This window comes from Glycine max, chromosome 15 (genome assembly GCF_000004515.6).
Source record: "Glycine max cultivar Williams 82 chromosome 15, Glycine_max_v4.0, whole genome shotgun sequence".
Classification (NCBI taxonomy): Eukaryota; Viridiplantae; Streptophyta; class Magnoliopsida; order Fabales; family Fabaceae; genus Glycine; species Glycine max.
This window is the reverse complement of record NC_038251.2, coordinates 44,919,557-44,940,105: the sequence shown is the minus strand read 5'-3', so window position 1 is coordinate 44,940,105 and position 20,549 is coordinate 44,919,557. Positions and strand designations below refer to the sequence as shown.

The 20,549-nt window shown below is 31.1% G+C and overlaps 1 pseudogene; it reads left to right on the top strand.

Annotated features, from left to right (window-relative positions):
- Nucleotides 1-3,912: 3,912 nt before the first annotated feature.
- On the top strand, nt 3,913-18,868 carry LOC100797143 (probable xyloglucan 6-xylosyltransferase 3; annotated as a pseudogene).
- Nucleotides 18,869-20,549: the final 1,681 nt, after the last annotated feature.

Sequence of the window (20,549 nt, the reverse complement as noted above, 5' to 3'; positions counted from 1 at the left end):
CTTTCTCTATTGATTATTTTCCTCACATATGCATCAGCCTCAATCTTTAGATTTTGGATTTTCAAAAGGATCACTGTTGTAATTGGTCCAAGTATCAAGTTAGTTAGTTATTAAGAGTTAGTTACAAGTTAGTTGGTTTATTTCTAATTAACCAATCACTTGTTAACTGTTTTCTATTTTTACAATTAGAGTGTTGAAGCATGTATATATAACTTAAACCAATTTAAGTGGTAGTTAGTGTTGATTTCAGTTTTTGTAAAAGAGAGAATTTTGTAACTGTATTGAGAGAGGGAGATTGAACTCTCAAGTGAAAGCAAAGGCTTGATAGCATTGTTCATTCGGTGAGAGGAAGAGCACATGTGTGTGTGTGTCTCTCTTGGTACAATAGGGTCTGCTTGAAGGAGAAGCAAAGCTAAAAAATTCAATGGTTGAGGAAGATAAGAAAGTGTTGTTGGAGAAAGCCCATAGTGTGATTATCTGAGTCTTGGAGATGAAGTGGTTACACAAGTCTCAAAAGAGAAGACTGTTGTAGGAGTTTGGATTAGACATGGCAAGAAAATCCGTACTCGTGAGTACCCGTTTGAAATCGTCCCGACTTTGACGAGTAATACCTAAGTTGACTGGGTATGAGTTTAGGTTTGGATTTTTCTCGATAACCAAAAGTCAGATACGGGTACGGGTATGAGATTACTACATCCGTTCCGACCCCGAACCCGGACCCGCCTTGAACAATTAAATTTTTTTAATACTAGTTAATTTTATTTTAAATTTTTTACATAATTTAATATTCTTTTCTTAACGATTTTTGTAGACACGTGCGCTATAGTAAATTTATTAACATATAAGTAGTTAAAAATAAATGTTTAACAATCAATTTATTTTTTTCTAAAATCAAATTTTTAATATTTTCTTTACAAAAAAAATATTTTTCTAATTTGAATTTGGTACGGGACGAGGTCTGGAATACCCGATACCCAATGGGTACGGGGATGAGATAATAAATTTTAACCTGTCGGGTATCAGGTACGGGTATGAGAACATGTTGGGGGAGTCAGGGTCGGGGATTGGGGAGACAATACCCGTCCTCGCCCCGCCCCATTGTCATGTCTAGTTTGGACAAAGCTCAACTATTTGTACATGAATAAATCTTTGGTAAATCAATTATATCTAAAGCAAGCCCTTTATTCATTTAAGATGCAAGAGGATAAATTAATAGTTGAACAATTGGATATGTTTAAGTGGTAGTTAGTGTTGATTTCAGCTTTTGTAAAAGAGAGAATTTTGTAACTGTATTGAGAGAGGGAGATTGAACTCTCAAGTGAAAGCAAAGGCTTGATAGCATTGTTCATTCGGTGAGAGGAAGAGCACATGTGTGTGTGTCTCTCTCTTGGTACAACAGGGTCTGCTTGAAGGAGAAGCAAAGCTAAAAAATTCAATGGTTGAGAAAGATAAGAAAGTGTTGTTGGAGAAAGCCCATAGTGTGATTATCTTGAGTCTTGGAGATGAAATGGTTACACAAGTCTCAAAAGAGAAGACTGTTGTATGAGTTTGGATCCCGACTTTGACGGGTAATACCTAAGTTGATCGGATATGGGTTTGGGTTCGGATTTTTCTCGATAACCAAAAGTCGGATACGAGTATGGGTATGAGATTACTACATCCGTTCTGACCCCGAACCCGGATCCGCCTTGAACAATTAAAATTTTTTTTACTAGTTAATTTTATTTTAAATTTTTTACATAATTTAATATTCTTTTCTTAACGATTTTTGTAGACACAAATGCTATAATAAATTTATTAACATATAAGTAGTTAAAAATAAATGTTTAACAATCAATTTATTTTTTTCTAAAATCAAATTTTTAATATTTTCTTTACAAAAAAAAACATTTTTCTAATTTGAATCTGGTACGGGACGAGGTCGGGAATACCCGATACCCAATGGGTATGGGAATGAGATAATAAATTTTAATCTGTCGGGTATCGGGTACGGGTATGGAAACATGTTGGGGGAGTCAGGGTCGGGGATTGGGGAGATAATACCCGTCCTCGCCCCGCCCCATTGTCATGTCTAGTTTGGACAAAGCTCAAATATTTGTACATGACTAAATCTTTGGTAAATCAATTATATCTAAAGCAAGCCCTTTATTCATTTAAGATGCAAGAGGATAAATTAATAGTTGAACAATTGGATATGTTTAATGAACTAATTCTTGATCAGAAAAATATTGGTGTTATTATCGATGATGAGGACCAAGCTTTGCTACTGTTGTGTTCTTTACCAAGATCCCATGTGTACTTCAAGGAATCACTAATGTTTGGAAGAGACTCATTGTCTCTTGAAGAAGTGCAGGCAACATTGAACTCCAAGGAGTTAAATGAGAGGAAAGATTTGAAGGCTTCCTTTATGCGTGAAGGGTTAGTAGTGAAGGGAAAATCTCACAAGAAAGAGAATAAAGGTGATAAGAAGAAGACCAAATCTTAACAAAAAAATGATGGAGGGAATGTTCCTAATATCATATGCTACTACTGCAAAAAGGAAGGCCACACCAAAAAGTATTGTCCTGAAAGACAGAATATCAATGGTGGGAATGACAGGCAAAAAGACCTAAGAGATGTTGCCAATGTTCATGATAACTATGAGACATAAGAAGTTTTGATGGTGTGTAATAGCAGTCTAGAAACGTAATGGATCATGGACTCTAGATGTTCCTGGTATATGACCTGAAACAGATCTTGGTTTGAAGATTTCTGTGAACAAACTGAAGGATTTGTGTTCCTTGGTGCCAATAAGTCTAGTAAGATTGCTGGTATTGGATCAATTCGATTCAAACTCCATGATGGCAATGAAAGGCTGCTTACAGAAGTAAGGTATGTACCTAATCTTAAGAGAAACTTAATTTCACTTGGTGAATTAGATAAGATAGGGTATATGTTCAAAGGAGAAAATTCAAAATTGCTAGTTGTTGAGTGCACATCTGCCTAAGACATTTTGGGCAGAAACTGTTGTGATTGCAACCTATCTGATTACTAGATGTTATTCCACAACTTTTGACATGAAGACACTAGAAGAGATTTGGTCAAGCCATCCTCCAAAGTTAGATCAGCTTCAAGTGTTTGGTTGCGTTGCCTATGCTCATATTAGGTAGGATAAGTTGAATCCTACACCAATAAAGTGTATGTTCTTGGGTTATCTAGAAGGTGTGAAAGGCTACAAACTATGGTGTTTAGAACCTGGCATAAGAAATGCCTTATAAGTTGTGATGTTGTGTTCAATGAGAATATCATGGCTTATTAAGACAAATTTGATCTCACAACCAAGCACAAGTGATATATGAGACTGAATCTGAGAGAGTGAACTTTAAGGTGGATTAGATAAGAAAGCATGATCAAGTTGTAGAAAATTACTTGCTATCTGATGAAGATGATGAAGAATCTGAGCAACAAACATCAGAGCTAGACAATTATCAATTAGCTAGTGATAGAGTCAGAATAGAAACTAAAGTTCCTAAGAGGTATGGATATGCTGATTTGATAGCTTTTGCACTCATTTCTGCAAGTAAGGTCTTGGAAGAAAAACCAAAATCATATGAAGAGGCACATGCTAGCAAAGAAAAAGGAAAATGGTTGACAACCTTGAATGAAGAGATTAAGTCTCTTCATGACAATAACACTTGGGAGTTGATTAGAAAACCTCATGGCTCAAAGTTGGTTAGCTGCAAATGGATCTATAAAAGGAAGGAAGGAATTCTTGGTGTTGAAATTGAAAGATTAAAGGCTAGCTTGGTTGCTTGAGGTTTCACTCAGAAGAAAGGAATCAACTACAATGAGGTTTCCTCACCTGTTGTAAAACATAGATCAATAAGATTGCTATTGGCCGTAGTAACAAAACTTGATATAGAATTTGAGCAGATGGATGTCAAAACTTCTTTCTTGTATGGAGAGCTTAAGGAAACTATTTTGATGAAGCAACTTGAAGGGTTTGTAGTGAAAGGCAAAGAGAATTATGTTTGTAGATTGAAGAAGTCACTTTATGGCCTAAAATAATCTCCTACGCAATGGAACAAAAGGTTTGATGAATTCATGTCTCACATCTAGTTCAAAAGAAGTCAATATGATCATTGCGTGTATTTTAGATTACCAGCTAAGGGAACATTTGTGATTTTATTGTTGTATGTTGATGACATTCTGATTGCGAGCAATTTCAAGCTTCAAATTAACAAGGTCAAAGGTGAATTGAATAGAGAATTTGAGATGAAAGACTTAGGGGCAACAAGTAAAATCTCGAGCATGGGAATTAAGAGAAACAAAAGAAAAGGAACTCTCATTTGTCTTAAGAATCATATCTGAAGAAGGTGCTGGAGAAGTTTGGAATAACAAACTTGAAATCAGTCATCACTGCATTGTGTCAACAGTTCAAGTTGAGTGCATATCAATCCCCTAAGACAGCTGAAGAAGTGAACTATATGGATAATGTTCCATATGAAAATTTAGTAGAGTCTTTAAGGCCTGACATAGCTCATGTTGTGAGTCTAGTGAGCAGGTTCATGTCCAATCCTAGAAGAGCACAATGGCAGGCCCTAAAGCGGATACTCAGATATATAAAAGGTTCTCTAAGTAGAGTGTTGGTTTATGGTGGAGCCAAAGAAGGAGAACAGGACTATAAGTGTTTGATGTTTTTTTGATGTAAATGTTTGATGTTGTAACCACTAGTGTATGTAACTTGATATTAAACAAAGGTGGAGAATTGTTGTAATTGGTCCAAGTATCAAGTTAGTTAGTTGCTAATAGTTAGTTACAAGTTAATTGGTTAGTTTCTAATTAACCAATCACTTGTTAATTGTTTTCTGTTTTTACAGTTAGAGTGTTGAAGCATCTATATATAGCTTAAACCAATTCTAGTGGTAGTTAATATTGATTTCAATTTCTGTAAAAGAGAGAATTTTGTAACTGTATCGAGAGAGGGAGATTGAAATCTCAAGTGAAATCAAAGGCTTGATAGCATTGTTCATTGGGTGAGAGGAAGAACACATTGTTCTTACTTGAACTGGAAGCAAACATGGGTGTGATTACTTTCTTTCTTATTTTTGTTTTTTCATCACAAGATCAAGGATTGTGTAGCAAATCTCAGTTCTTGGCACAACAATCACTATCCTTTATTTTCCAAAGAATCCTTTATTGGTGCATTCAATACCTCAAGTAATTAGAATAAATAACAATTGGGTTTATATATTATTCATGCTCCTCATATAAGGATCACTTATTACTAGATTATTCCAATTCGCTTTCCCCTTTAGGATAATTACACTATTTTCCTATCGGGAAGTTTCAAAAAGTCAATCTATACTCTTTTCCCTCACTCAAGATAAAGGATTTGTCCTCAAATTGTAATGTTATATGTGTCTGTTGGTAGACAAGGCATCAAACATGTGGAGATTTTAAAGTACAATCGATTTAGAAAATCTTTGACACATATTTCAAAAGTTACGGAGAATATTAACATTTTAGATTGATTATATATATAGTTGATGTAAAAAGTTTTCACATTAGTTAAAAGATAACTAATCTAGAGTTTCTTGTCTAAATTAAAAAAAAAATTGAAAACACATTCACACTCGATATATTTTACAAAATTATTGCAGAAAATACTTTCTAAATCAATTTTTTATCAACTAATCTAGAATGTTCATCTCAATATCTCCTCTCCCCCTTCTCTCTCTTTTTATATATATATATATATATATAAATGACTAAATTTATTTGTGCTCTCATTGATCCACTTTCTCCCACATTAATTCTTTCTCATTTAAATTATCTGTCCTCAAGAAACCGTGTAAGTGTAGCTCATGCTCTTGGTTTGCAAAGATGTCTCACTACTCTTTTGAGTTTTTGACATAATTTCCCTCACTCTATTCCCATTTTTTTCTCATGCTCCTCATCATTTTCTCCAAAACAACTTCCCTTATCTTGTCTTTTGAACTATCTACTCTCAATGTTATTATTTATTCTCTTACGCTCTTGAAAAGAGAGAGACCTTCGATAGAAAATGCATCATTGACAACTTTATATAACAATATTTTTTTTCCTTGGATACTAGCACTTAAAAAAGTACATTTATTTTTTGATAACTTGTTACTTAAGAATTTTTCAAACTAAACATATATTGCTTGGAGCAATTATGGGATGGATGATCTTTATAAAATAATGAGATTTGGAGTATGTGTTTACAATTAAATTTATTATAGATGTTTTAAAAAATAATTATTATAAATAAAATATCAATTCGATCTTTAAAATTGATATTGTTTTTCTATTATAAAATACTTTATTTCAATAACATAACCTAGATAACTATTAATTATTTTAATTCTTAATTTTAATAACATAACTATAAAACATTAATGACCTTCAAAGTTAATATTTACAAATTAAATTTGACCCTGCAATGCACGGGCTACAATATTAGTTAATTATAAAATCGTCACTACTTTACATTCTACACCAGTTTCCAAGACTTGTGTAGAATGATGATATGAAAAATGTTTTTTTTTCTTACTTTATTTTTGTACTAGTCTAGTTTTGGAAGGAGAAAAAAAGGAATTTTGACTTCCAAGCCAGGAATTTTTTTCGTGTACGTTTAAATTTAGTAAAATTTAAAAAGTCTAAAAATATTTATTTAAAATTATAAAAAATAATACACACACTTCAGTAAAATTTAAAAAGTATATAAATATAAATTTTGGAAATATTATATTTAAAATGAAAAAAAACCTGAGAAAATTAATTCAAAATTTTTAATTTCAAATAGCCTATTCAATTAGGGAGAATAGACTCAATTACATTAAATAACTCTGATATAAATTATATATATTATTGATAAATCAATGTGTTTGTAAGAAGCCAACCACAACTAAAGAAACTAAATAATTTGATACGTACAAAAAATTACATGTTAGTATCTCATAAAAGAATATTCACAATTACTATCATATGTTATCTGAGTATAAGAGATTTAAATCTATTAAACATTAGTCTTTTATTTGATTTTCATATTCATATGTATGATCATGTTTCATGAATAAGAATATCATCGAGGAAACTTTTTAATTCGACACTCATTAAAAAATTCGCATTTCAAATAATAGGTATAAATAATCTTTCGATCATATAACAAAACATAATATGATGATAGTTAAAAGAATTATTGCATAAGTTATATATTTTATGTAATCTAACTAATTTATGGTCAGGATTAATGCCGGTCATAAAAGGATTTCAGACTCAAACCAAACAGAGGTTCAGTGGTTCACATGACATTTAGCCTCAGATCTGGCGATCCTCTCCCCTTACTCACTCCTTTTCCATTTAACCTAAGAGATCATCTATCATTCAAGTTTTGAAAAAATAAATAAATTATGAAAGTATTCATATCCATATGTTTAATTTCAAACAGAAAAATATTTTTAAAAATATAGAAAGTATACATGTATAAGTAAATTAGGCACAAATTGTGATAAAAACTTTAAATTTTGTAAAGCATAAAATGTCTGAATAAACAATATTTAATTTGTGAAAGATTAATTAGTTTATGTAGTTATCATTTATGATATATCTGTCGAGTGCACATTTTTTGTATAGTCTACAACTGAAATTTGGGCCAGACATTACCTGTTGCATACATGCTACGCACTCATGAAATTATTATTTCGAAAAAGGGTTCGTAAGAATATTGATATTAAGTAATCATGCAATCATGGCAATTCTAAATTTCTAAGTCGTTTCAAGTTTTCTTCATAAAAATTTCAACATGTACGACAAATTGGAGGGGGACGGGGTTGAGCATTCTTACAGCCCCAGAATCTTCACAATCAGAAAAATCAATTTTAGAATTCCATTCCACATTAACGAGTTAGCGAGGTTAAACTTCATTTTTTTTTAAAAGACTACAAGTATCTTTTACTTAGAGATAATTTTATTCAAATATAATAAAATCATTATGAATAATAAAATTCTTCCTTCAAATTTTAACACATGCATTTGCGTAGCTAAAACTCTAAACATAAAAACTCTTGCTAAACTAAAATAATTCCCTGTCAGTTTTAGGATGAATTACTATTATTATTCTGTATGAACTCAATCATCCACACCTTAATAGTCAACCAAACAAATCCTCAAATCCATGCCACGGTTGGCATTTCAGTTTCATTTAATTCCTTTCGCAACTTTTCTTTCTGCTTTGAAAAATATTGTTGATCGATCGTGAGAGGATGGTTACTCTTATTTGGCACGCCATGACATCTTTCCACAATTCAGAAATTGAGTAAGAAAGAAACATAGTGGCATGGTGGTAACTAACCAAACTACGTGTCCGCATGAAAATCATAATCTCATAAAATAATAATAATAATAATAATAATAATAATAATAATAATAATAATAATAATAATAATAATGCAACAATAATATTAAAAATTTAAAACCGAGGACCCCATTTGAAAGGGCTAATTAAAATTGTTTCTATCACTGTCCCCTTTGTTCTGTTAGGTCAAAGTCAGTAATTGCCCTCTAAACAACTGTGTAGTGTCAATGGACAGTGCGGTTTTGTGTGTATTCAGAGACACGAAAGGGCCTTGTGTTGTCAATGAAAATGCAAGCAATTTGTTGCTGATTGGGATTGCACAAGTGCTCTAAATTTTATTGTGCTCTTTCATTTTGATGTCAACTATGTTAGGCTGTTGTCTCCCATTGAGGTAGCTCATGTCAGAGACAAATAGCCTTTTGTCGAATTCTATGCTTTGTTTTCATAGGCTTGAACCCCAAAGGGTTGCTTGGAGACAAGACCAATAATACCCGATCCTTAGGGGAAAGTGGTCCCCCACTATGTTCCTATTTTCTATAATATTGTGGCTTTAGACAACACAAGATTAACAACTTCTTCACTTGGTTTTGGTACTTCTTTTCTTGCTAATATCAAGGATCGATATGTCAAATGTTGTTGTCAACAGATGGTGAACGTTTCGAAAGGTGGGTTTTAGCAATTTCTTTTGTCACACTTTTATTAGTGTAAAATATTTACTATTTTTTTTTGTCAATACATCATCTTTGTTGAAAATTTTTATTATTTATTTCTAGAAGGTTATTCTTTTTAAATATAATATTCTTATCTATTATACTTAAATTTCACATCATACTTGAAGAATTTGAATTCAATTCATACGAGAATATATTAATAATTTTAACATATACTACATTTGAAATTATATGCCAAGAGTTTATTTTATAGTGGTAATTTTTTATTATATCATTAATTTTTAAACTATCCTTTTATCACCATGCATATTAAATGTCACATCATTTAATAAACATAAGAAAATATGAGAGTGTAAAGAATTAAAGATAAATTAATAATGTAAGTTTTTATGCGTTCATATATAAGATATCATTTTAACATCTTTATATAACATTTAATTAGATACATCTATCTCATTCACTAAGTGAAATATTAGATGAACCATTATAACGAACGAAGGAGCAAAATACTTCTCAAGCTCACATGAAGTCAATAATTTGCCCTTACAATTAATGACAATGACTTTGTATGGTCAATCATGAGACTTTAGATTCTTAATGATACTAGATTCCTCAATAGTAACTCATAAGAAATTTAACTCCATAAAAATCTTTAGAAAATCTTATTTCTTTTTCTTGGATAGGTATGATCCATTAAAGGTAGAAATGTACTCTTTCCTTTTTAACCGATCCTAGTTTTGTTCAGGGTCGTGTATAGACATTTTGGGGCTTAAGGCGAAAATGTTAAAAAAGTCTTTTTTTTTAGAAGAATTTTAAAGAGACTTAGTATATTATATAAAATATCAATTTTTATATTAATATTCTAGCATTTTTAGCTTCAAAATCATTTACTAGGATCATTTGTTAGATCCAAAAATTGAGGAGGAAAGAGGTAGGATGAAAAATAGATATAAAATAATTTGCTTAATTTTTTTAAATAAATAAGAAAAATGTACTTAACTTATTTATAATAATACTTACACCTATATTTAATATTTGTGGTCTTATTAATAAAAATAAGATCAAATAATATATCATCATACTATAATTTAATTTATCATATAATAATTAAAATTAATGACAAATATTTCTTTGAAAAATACATAAAAATATTGAGGTCCTAAAAAATTGGAGGCCTAAAACGGTTGCCTCAGTGGCCTAATGACTTACACGATCCTAATTTTGTTCTTAAACCCATGGGTTATTAGGTCTCTAACATTACATTGATATTATTTTTGCTTTTTCCTAACACGTTAAACGAGTTATCTTGTTACATCATTTTATTCTATATGCATAACACCAACACAATTTTTTTATCAACGAAATATATATATATATATATATATATATATATATATATATATATATATATATATGTGTATATTACTGGCACCATAAGTACCGAATCAGCATATATCACCAAGAGTCCGTTTAATTTCACCATATAATAACATCAAGATAATAAATGTGAAAACTTGTAATATAGCAATTCAAAGAAAATCGACATTTTCTTCCACCTCACACGTCACAAGCTGCCTAACAAAAGGCTTTCCCAAATTTACTAATAATGTCGTGGACCTTTTCAAACAATTCTCATTCATCAATGACTAAGGAGGTTTTCTTTCTTTTGAGTTGTCGTTAAAATCCTTTCTCCATCCTTTCGTTATGACGACATTTTAAAGGAAAAACAAATTAACCTACAGATGTACAAGAGAAAACCAAATTATCATAGTCAGGAAAATTGTTTATGATGCCGAAAACCAAATTAAGCCTCCAATTGGAAATTTTCTACCTTATACTAGCTGGTAAATAGACTTTGACACAACACTTGTCTCCCACGGTTGCTTTAAATATTCAACTGAATTAAATGCATATCATCTATCATTTCCTAGTTGTTTTGGCCCAAATATCAGCATAGATAGATATCATCGTAATAAACTTGCACTTCCTAGTTGTTAATTGGAAGTTGATGAATCTCCACACTAAATCAACTAAATTGGTTCTTTTTACTATAAATTCAAACCAAAACAGATATTATCACTTTAATTTTAGTATATATATATACTATCTGTTTTCAACTTTAACTGGACTCAATCTATTTGTAACTTTTAAAGAATACATGCATTTTAAACTTTAAACTTGATTTTTTTTCTTGTCTTTTTTTTTTCCCACTCATATTGATCTAATCTATTGTTATCAAGTCTTTTAATTTGGTCGTCATGTTTTTAATGTAATATTTTATAGAGTAAATGACCAAATTAGTTCAAAATTTGTGTTCTGCTGTTATTTTAATTTTTAAAATTAAGAAAAACTCACATGAGTTTCTATAATTTTTTATAGTTTCATTTAAATCCTTGAAATTGATTCATTTTATCATTTTATTTTATAAACTTATATTATATAATCACTTAGGTCCCCAGATTATTAGGGACCAAAATGAGAGAAATGGATTAATATTAGACTTAAATGAAATAAAAAATCAAGAACTTATTTGAGTTCTTAATTTTAAGAACTAAAATGATAGTAAAATATAAATTCAGTGGCTAAATTGATAATTTGCTTTTTATTATATTTTAGATGAAAAAAAATTAATGATATATATATATATATATATATATATATATATATATATATATATATATATATATATATAAAGTGATAATTATAGAAAAAAAAAACTTAAATGGTAAAAAAATATTTCAAAACTCAAATCAGCCCAACCCAATTAATTCGGCTATGATTTTAACCTAAAGACAAACTGATCCAACTCACGAAAATTCCTGATTAACAATTTGTAATTATAATAACTACATTTAAACAAAATTCTTATAAAAATATTTTAATAGATTTAGTTTAGTTCTTAAAAAAAAGTTTATGATTCAATTGGATCAAAATAAAGAAATAAAATATAAGTAAATTAAATTGAAAATTAAACTAAAATTATATATTTTCTAAAATAAATGAATCAGATATCTCTGTTTCAAATATTTTAAAATAGAGGGACAAATAGTGCAGATTAAATAGTTTACAGTGGTGCTAGATGTTCTTTGGCATAGCAGAAATAAACGTGCTTTTGAAGATTGTAATCCTGTTGGCATAGTGGCCCAAGTAACTTAAACGTGCTGTTAATGATATTAATATTGTTATTAGCAATCAGCTCAATTCGAAATTGATCCATGGTGCTTCGAAGGAGTTAATTAATTCTGATGTTCGGTGGGTAAATCCTCCCTTTGGACATTTTAAGCTTAATTGCGATGGATTAGTAGTATCGGATTCTCAAAATTCTATTAAAGCTCCTTAAGATATGTTTGAATGTCCGTTCAAAAAATGATGTACGAATTTTAAGGTAAATTTAATTAATGGTACACAAATTCCATTTTGCATAAAAAAAAGGATCTGAATATTTCTCGAAATCGGAAGTTGACTCAAACATAGGTTTGAACCAGAAATCCAAACAAATATTGAAGCCTAAAAAATGAAAAGAACAAAAATGAAAAAAAATAGACTAAAAAAAAGATATTTATAGATACAAACAAATATTGAAGCCTTAGATATAATGTATAAATTTAATTTAAGTTTAATATAAATTAAAAAAATAATAATTTAAATAAAAAGATTTTAAACCATAGGATTTATTTTGCTAGGTTTTTTTTTTTTTGCTATTATCTTTTGTATTAGTTGTTTTTAATAGGACAATATTCTATTTTTGAATATTTATTTGTTCATTGACTCCTTACGCAAAGGGTCCAGTGTGTAAATTTCATATGTTCAAAGAAGTAGTTAATGGCATTAAATTAATTTTGTAGTAGTTTTATTATGTGTGTGCAAAATAAAAATAAAAAAACAAAATAGGAGGCAAAATTTGTAATATTATAGAATTTTGGAAAAAAAGTACAATTAAATATATGGTTTACTAGTAAAAAATATTGCTTATGTATTTCCAAAATACAAAATTCAGAATAAGAAAAACCAGAAAACAAAGGAAACGCAAGATGAGAATCAACAAACCCTGGCAACAGCTAGCGACGAACAAGTTAATGTAAACAGGTGGGAGCAGCTGGCGTAGCAGGCCTAGCACAATAAATTACGATCCCCACAATATTCAGCTCAGCCCAATATATATATATATATATATAAGAGAAATTAAATAATAAAAATTTGATTTATACAAACAAAAATTAAATTTTCTATTTCATTAATTTTTTAATTCAAATTTTATATTTTTCTGTACCAAAGAAGTATTTTTTTTCTCTCCCACTTTCTTTCTTTTCAACAAAATACAGTATTTTCTTTTCTTTTTTAATCTTTCAATACATTTATCAATTTAGAAAATTACTTGTTATTTTTATTTTTTTGGTATCTTACCAAATACGGAAATGAATTCATAATGACATTTTTACTTTTTTTAGTAAAGATACTTTTGTTAAAGAAAATTATTTTATTATTTTAATTTGCGTAATTAACAATTTTTCTTAAAAAATGTTTGTTGCTTTAAAAAACAAATTATATGAAACGGTACGTAGTGGTAATTACAACATCAAATCTATAACATTTGACCAATGTTGTATATGCTAATAATATATTTTCGAGACCCTAAAAAAATATATTCTCATTTTTTGAATTTTACATAAAATATTATTTATAATGTATATTTAATTTATTAAAATATTAGACTGTTTCAAAAAAATTATTTAATAAATAAAATATTAGTAAAAACCATCTAAATATAAATTTTTTTAATATATTGTTAGTGTAAAAATTTATGCTATTAATTAATCAGAAAATATCCTAGGTATAATTTTAAAAAAATGATTATATAATAAAAAATTTATTATATATAATATCATATAATTAAATTACAATAAAATTACTTTATCAATATATTTCAATTAAAATCTTAAAATTTTTTTAGAATTATTCTAATTCAAAACGATTTAACTTCACCAGATGAAATGCCGATTCATATTCTGCTCAGAAGTGAACAAAAAACAAGTGTGAAATTTAATGTGATAGCAGAGTGAGAATTTGGGGATAATAAGGAATGAAAGTAAAGTGTAAAGATAAAAGTTGTGCTGATTGCATTTGCAGACACCAAATTGAAACAAATTTGGAAAATTATTCACTTCTTTTCCTTCACACTGCCTCTTCTACTCACTTTTTACCAGTTTGCATTCAATTTGACAATTTCAATTCAATCGGAATTGAAGAATATAACACTAAAAAAGATCAGAAGCAGAATTTTGGGGTAGCATAGCATGCAATGCCAATAAGTAATAACCCTTTTGATATGACAAAGTTTCCACCAACCCCAACCAACCACCCCTCATGGCCGTAGATGGCAGAGTCATAGGGTGGCGGAACAGTGTGGCAGACATGAAGACACTGACATGGACAGTGTTCCTTATAACGTCACTAGAATCAATCACTTTTGAAGGAAAAGTGAGTGAGTGAAGGGGTTGAGTGGAATCTAAGGTACGGCTGAATAAGGACACACAGTGATATAATAGTATAGTTTTAATTAATTAATTAATTGAGAGAATAAAAGAAAGTAATGTGGTGAATATGCTGATTTTGGTCATGATTGGCTGCTAACCAACGTAAGGTGTGGGATACCATCGGCTTCTCATGTGTGTTTTGATACTATTTTTGTTGGCACTCTATTTACAGATTTTGGAGGCTATTTAGTATTTACATATTTTGGACTTTGCGGTAGCCAACTTGAATTTTTTTAATAAATTAAGGGCAATGAGAATGAGTAAGGGAAGGAAACCCCAACAAGGTGTCTCCCAAGTACCCCCAAAAAAGTAAAAGCCCAAACACCCCTCCCTTATCATTAATTAGAAAAAAGAAGAACAAGAACTAGCTAGCCAACTTGAATTTGCTTCAAGATTATTTTATTATTTCTGGAGATCATTGTGAAGTGTATATACTATGCGAGACATTATTAAAAAAAAAGAAATTATTTTGAGATTATAATTTTGATAGTTTACACAAGGAGTACCAATACCTCTACTTTTGATCCTATAGTCGGTTTGGATCAAGTAAAGAACATTACTGAAAAAACACTTTTTTACGACGTATTTTTGACGTCAGTCCTCATACAATCGTCTTAGTATATAAAATGATGACAATTTTATAAATATAAGATTTTTAATGAAGATGGTTTTACAAAAATCATCTTAGAATGATAGTTTTTTAAGATGATTTTTTAAAAACCGTCTTAAAATGATATTTTTCTAAGACGGTTTCATGAAAATCGTCGTTATTGGATGAGAGACTTTTTGCTTGTAAAAGAGAACAAAAATTGGCTTCACCAAAACCCTAAGTACCCTAATTTCGTCAGAGGTAAACCTCGCATCTTGCTCCTTATTGGTTCCCCTCCCAAGCCCTCTGATAACCCTATTGAAAACCATTACCTTTTCAAGTCGATTAAGAATAAGATTGATTACTGTAGATTACACGAAATTGAAATTGTGTATAATTTGGCTCATTTGGATGTGGAAGTTGTAGGGTATTGGGCTAAGTTACCTATGATTCAGAGGTTGATGTTGTCACATCCTGAGGTGGAAAAGATTTGGTGGATGGATAGTGACGTTTTTATTATTGATATGGTGTTTGAGCTTCTTATGTCTAAGTATGACGAGCATAATTTGGTGCTTCATGGTTACCCTGATTTGTTGTTTGAGCATAAGTCTTGGATTGCGGTGAATACCTATATTTTACAATTTAAGCATTCTTTTAGTTGATTTTATTGTCATCATCAACAATGATATACCTATATTTTCTTAACTGCTTGAATGTATAAGTTCTTTCTTATGCTACCGTTAATTGTATCCTTGGTTTTTTGTTGATTTCGTGACTCTTTAAAAATCATGTGTAGGAAATAAAAAGAAGATAAGAGGTTGTTTCTAAAGGTGAATGATGAGATCATGTTGGATCAAGTGGCCTCAGAATAATTAAGAAGGGGGGAGTTGAATTAATTATTCCTAAACCTTTACTAATTAAAATTACCCTTCCTATGCTTTTACTATGTTGTTAAGAAAGTAAAGAACATAAATATAAACTTAACCAAAAGTAAAAGCGGTAATTAAAGTGCACAACGGAAATTAAAAGAGTAGGGAAGAAGGAGACAAACACACAAGAGTTTTTATACTGGTTCGGCAACAACCCGTGCCTACATCCAGTCCCCAAGTGACCTGCGGTCCTTGAGATTTCTTTTCAACCTTGTAAAAATCCTTTTACAAGCAAAGATCCACAAGGGATGTACCCTCCCTTGTAAAAATCCTTTTTTTTGGTCATGATTGGCTGCTAACCAACGTAAGGTGTGGGGTACCATCGGCTTCTCATGTGTGTTTTGATACTATTTTTGTTGGCACTCTATTTAAAAATTTTGGAGGTTATTTAGTATTTACATATTTTGGACTTTGCGGTAGCCAACTTGATTTTTTTTAATAAATTAAGGGCAATGAGAATGAGTAAGGGAAGGAAACCCCAACTAGGTGTCTCCCAAGTACCCCCAAAAAAGTAAAAATCCAAACACCCCTCCCATAACATTAATCAGAAAAAAGAAGAACAAGAACTAGCTAGCCAACTTGAATTTGCTTCAAGATTATTTTATTATTTATGGAGATCAATGTGAAGTGTATGTACTATGGGAAACATTATTAAAAAAAAGAAGCAATTATTTTGAGATTATAATTTTGATAGTTTACACAAGGAGTACCAATACCTCTACTTTTGATCCTATAGTCGATTTGGATCAAGTAAAGAACACGACTGAAAAAACACTTTTTTACAACGCATTTTCGACGTCAGTTCTCATAAAATCATCTTAGTATATAAAGCAGTGACAATTTTATAAATATAAGATTTTCATTGAAGATGGTTTTACAAAAATCATCTTAGAATGATAGTTTTCTAAGATGATTTTTTGAAAATCGTCTTAAAATGATATTTTTCTAAGATGGTTTCATGAAAATCGTCATTATTGGATGAGAAACTTTTCGCCGGTTCATCCATAAACCTAGCTAGACCTTGACTACTTTCGTAAGAACAACCAAAGGATACCTTTGAAGTTCAGGTCGCACAGGATGTGAAAGCTTCGGGACTCCACCTGACGATATCATCGGCGTTGGGGATTCGTTGGGCTCCATTGTGAGGGCAGCACTAGCGTGGGCTTGCCAACCTACAACGCGCAAAGCCACGACGAAAACGTGTTTCCCTATGACCGGCAGATCCAGAAGACTTTCAACAACATCAAGATCACCATTATCTACGGCTTCGTTACCATCCTCGTCCTCCGCGGCACCATTTGTGTCAACCTTGGCTCCTCCGACAATGACGTTGTCAACTAGAATCTCATCGAGGAGACCAAGCACATCCTCACTGAGATCCGATCCGACGTTGACCTTTTTGATCCCGACGACCAGCAATTGTTCCACCCTAACGACACCTTCATCCTAACAACACCTTCGCTAGTTGGCACGCAACACAAAATTTGCTTCACCAAAACCCTGAGTTCCCTAATTTCGTCAGAGGTAAACCTCGCATCTCGCTCCTTATCGATTCCCCTCCCAAGCCCTGTGACAAACCTATTGAAAACCATTACCTTTTCAAGTCGATTAAGAATAAGATTGATTATTGTAGATTACACGAGATTGAAATTGTGTATAATTTGCCTCATTTGGATGTGGAAGTTGTAGGGTATTGGGCTAAGTTACCTATGATTCAGAGGTTGATGTTGTCACATCCTGAGGTGGAAAGGATTTGGTGGATGGATAGTGACGCTTTTATTGCTGATATGGTGTTTGAGCTTCTTATGTCTAAGTATGATGAGCACAATTTGGTGCTTCATGGTTACCCTGATTTTTTGTTTGAGTAGAAGTCTTGGATTGCGGTGAATACCTATATTTTACAATTTAAGAATTCTTTTTGTTGATTTTATTGTCATCATCAATAATTATATACCTATATTTTCTTAACTGCTTGAATGTATAAGTTCTTTTTTATGCCACCGTTAATTGTATCCTTGGTTTTTTTTGTTGATTTTGTGACTCTTTAAAAATCATGTGTAGGAAATAAAAAGAAGATAAGAGGTTGTTTCTAAAGGTGAATGATGAAACCATTCAATGCTACTTCAATTAAGTTTTTTGCATTGAATCTTTATATTTTTTGTTGGGTCAATAACATATGTTTTTATCAGTTGGTGTTCCAGTTGATGATAAGAATTGGCCTCCAATTTTCCCAATCATTCATGATGATATTGCCAATGAGATACCGGTTCATGCTCAAAGGCTGCAATATTTGGCCTTTGCAAGTTGGTTATGCATGATTTCTTAAAAACTATTTATTTATTTGCCATTCATTTATTCATTACTTGGTTGGTTGATTACTTGATTGTTGTTTCAAATTTAATTTATTATTATGGTCTAATTGATTAAATTGTTTTCAAACTTCTAGATATATAATTTTTTTCTTACTTACACATCCTAGTCAAAAGTTGCAACAGATTCCACTGCATATTTGATTGGGCACAAGAATCCTATCCACAACAAATCATTCTAGGTTTTATTCATCAACTAAAGGCATGGTGACAAAATGAACTGTAAAATGCTCCTTTGAAAGCTATCTTTGCCAGGTTTTGTGCATTGAGTCAATTAGAGCTGCAAGCTTCAATGCAAGTTTGTGGCACAAGATGGGGCAGGTTGTGTCAACTGAGGCTAGAGCCATGTACAATGTGGATTTGGCTGGCTTGACATTTTGGAGTCCTAATGTGAATGTGTTCTGTGACCCTAGGTAGGGGCGTGGCCAAGAAACTCCAGGGGAGGATCCCTTGGTGGTGTCTAGATATGTTGTTATGTATGTCCGTGGCTTAGAAAAAGTGGAGGATGAAACAAGTGCTAAAGCGGATAGGCTTAAGGTTTCAAGTTGTTGTAAGCATTACACTGCTTATGACCTTGACAATTGGAAAGGCTTTGATCGCTTCCATTTTGATGCAAAGGTAAAAAAGGAAACATACCAATGTGCTATAAATATGGCAAATGATGCTCTCTCCGTCATAATTATAAGACATGATTGACTAATTTAAGTTTAATAAGAAACTTAGTTAATTTAGCTATTAACATTAAATTTGTCTATAATTATAATACTTTTTCAAATTTATTCTTAATTTCAATAGAAATCTATTCATCTTTTCTAATCTCTATAGAAGAGAGAAAGATATATTTTAGTTAAAAAATAATTAATGCAAAGAGAGATAAAATGAAATCTTATGATAAGGGACAAAATAATTTGTTGACTATGTCTTATAAATAAAGACAGAAGGAATATAATTTGACACAAGATAAAGAAAAATAAAAAAATGTCAACCAAGTATATGCATTATGCAGGTATTGTTGTATCATTACTCTAACTTTGGCAGTGTTTGTTGCCACATAATTGGGCTTGTTGCAAGTGACAAAGCAAGACTTGGAGGACTCGTACCAACCTCCGTCAATAGTTGTGTGGTGGAGGGCCACGTTAGCAGTGTTATGTGTTCTTATAATAGGTGAATGGGATTCCTACATGTGCTGACCCAGGCCTTCTCAAATGGATAATTAGAGGCCAGAGGGGTCTAGAAAGGTTTGTCTTACATCCCTAACAAGTCATTTGATTTGGTTTATAGATAACAATTCTTACCTTTTGCTGGCCATCAAGAACTATATATTAATATGACACAATTTAAGGTTTTTAATTTTTTGCATTTGTAATTTGAGATAACCAAGTGAAGATGTCTGATGTTTCCTGCTTTCCTTACAGATATATTGTTTCAGATTGTGATTCAGTGGAAGTCTATTACGATGTAATTCATTACATTGCAACTCCTGAAGATGCAATGGCTCTTGCACTGAAAGTAGGTAGAACTAAGGTTACAGTTGCACAAAGTCCTACAATTTTCTGATAAGGAGGAATAAAACATTGAGTAGTTTTGGATAATTGAATGGTATCTTATCATGCAGCTTTCAACATGAATTGGGGCGATTTTCTAAAAAAATACACTGCAAATGCTGTTAACTTGAAAAAAAGTAGATGTAGCAACTGTAGACTAGGCCTTGCCTTGGTGTACAACTACATAGTCCTGATGAGATTGGGCTTCTTTGATGACCCCAAGTCACTTCCATTTGCAAACCTTGGAACATCCGATGTATGTACTAAAGACAATCAGTAGCTAGCTCTAGATACTACAAAGTAGGGAATAGTTTTGCTGGAAAATAATAATGGAGCTCTTCCCTTGTCCCAAACTAACATTAAAAAATTGGTTGAGATTGGACCAAATGCAAATGCCACCATAGTTATGATTATTAACTATGCCGATAACATTGATATTATAAGATTTATACACACACACACACGACTAGTTATCCGTATATCATTTTACAAAAAATAGCATGCAATTCAATCTTTGGTTAGAGGAAGTTTGCTTACACTTGGACGAGTGATTA